Source organism: Bos indicus, chromosome 22, assembly GCF_029378745.1.
Source record: "Bos indicus isolate NIAB-ARS_2022 breed Sahiwal x Tharparkar chromosome 22, NIAB-ARS_B.indTharparkar_mat_pri_1.0, whole genome shotgun sequence".
Lineage (NCBI taxonomy): Eukaryota > Metazoa > Chordata > Mammalia > Artiodactyla > Bovidae > Bos > Bos indicus.
The window spans coordinates 34520423-34522456 of record NC_091781.1 but is presented as its reverse complement, the minus strand read 5'-3'; positions in this window follow the sequence as shown (position 1 = coordinate 34522456).

The following is a 2034-nucleotide window of genomic DNA, read 5'->3' as shown; positions in this document are numbered from 1 at the left end:
TCAGTATTTTTCAAAGGAACATAACAGAATCCAGAGATTCTTTGATATAATCATACTCAATATCTAGGATTTCATCCAAATTTTCTTATAACATGAAGACAAAGGGAAATGCAACCTATATTCAAGAGTATCAATGAAGACCAGACATGAGATGAACCAGGTACTGAAATATCAGACAAGAATTTTAAAGCATCTCTTATAACTATATTCAAAAAGACACAAAGGAAAACATGATTTTTGTGATTTAAAAACACATAGGAAATAATAGCAGCAACCTTATGACCAACCTAGACAGCATATTAAAAAGCAGAGACATTACTTTGTCCACAAAGGTCCGTCTAGTCAAGGCTATGGTTTTTCCAGTAGTCATGTATGGATGTGAGAGTTGGACTATAAAGAAAGCTGAGCACTGAAGAATTGATGTTTTTGAACCATAGTATTGGAGAAGACTCTTGAGAGTCCCTTGGACTGCAAGGAGATCCAACTAGTCCATCCTAAAGGAGATCACTCCTGGGTGTTCATTGCAAGGACTGATGTTGGAAGCTGAAACTCGAATACTTTGGCCACCTGAGGCGAAGAGCTGACTCACTGGAAAAGACCCTGATGCTGGGAAAGATTGAGGGCAGGAGGAGAAGGGGACGACAGAGGATGAGATGGTTGGATGGCATCACCGACTCAATGGACATAGATTTGGGTAGACTCCGGCAGTTGGTGATGGACAGCGAGGCCCGGAGTGCTGCGGTTCATGGGGTCGCAAAGAGTCAGACACAACTGAGCGACTGAACTGAACTGGAAAACAAAAATGACACTATGGAAACTCTAAAACTGAAAAATACAGTATCTAAAAGAAAATTCTCTAACTGGCTTTAACTACAGATTGGAAATGACAGAGAAGTTAACCCATGGGAGGACAGATCATCAGAAAGCATTCAATCTGAGAATTAAAAATATTGGCAGACTCTCAGGGATTACGAAGGACAACAGCCAAAGAAGTAAAAAATGTATAATTGGGGTCCCGGAAAGAGAGAAGTGGTTTTCCCTAGTCTTTTCCTGCTTTGCCTTTATCTCAGCCTTCTTTCATTAATCAAGTTGCAGTGAGGCTATTCTAGGCTCATGAATGCAAGGATAGGATTTATTCCCTGGAAGGCAGAGAAAAAGGGAATTCTTCCCAGGTTTGGAGATTTAGAAGCCTGGGTCTTGAAGGGAAGGCCAACAATTCAAGACCTAGTCTACAGATTTGGACACTACATGATCATTTAAGAGCATAACTTTAAAGCTTTAATCTATAAAATAATTTTTGAGCTGAGGAGGACAACATTGTAGGGGAAATAATGGAATCTTAAAAATAATGAGCCTTAGCAGTTTTTGTTGTTTTTTTTCTTAACCATCTCTATGCTGTCACCTTAAATTTGAGCTATTATAATAATATGCTAGATTATTGTAGTAGCTTCCCAATAAGTATATCTGCTTTTACTCTTGCCCCACCCCACCTCCCCCAACCTGATTTCAGCAGAGCAGACAAAGTGATTTGTGTTCTGCTGCTGCTAAGCTGCTAAGCTGCTTCAGTCGTGTCCGACTCTGTGCGACCCCATAGACAGAAGCCCACCAGGGTCCCCCGTCCCTGGGATTCTCAAGGCAAGAACACTGGAGTGGGTTGCCATTTCCTTCTTCAATGCATGAAAGTGAAGACTGAAAATGAAGTTGCTCAGTCGTGTCCGACTCTTAGCGACCCCATAGATCTCTGTTTTAGCCTCGGCCAAATCAGACCAAGTCCTCTTTTCAAAAGTCTGTCAAGGCTCCTGCTGGTACTCAGAGTCGAAAACCAAAAAGATCTTAACAAGGATTATAAGACTCTATACACATAACCCTGCTCTCTTTCTGATTACATTTCTTTGCATTTACACCAGCTTCCCTCATGGTGCTTGAACATGTCAGGCATACTGCTGTCTTCAGTACCTAGGTACATTCATCTCCTAGACAGATATCTACATGGCTCATTTACTGACCTCCTTCAGGTTTTATTTCAAATACTTA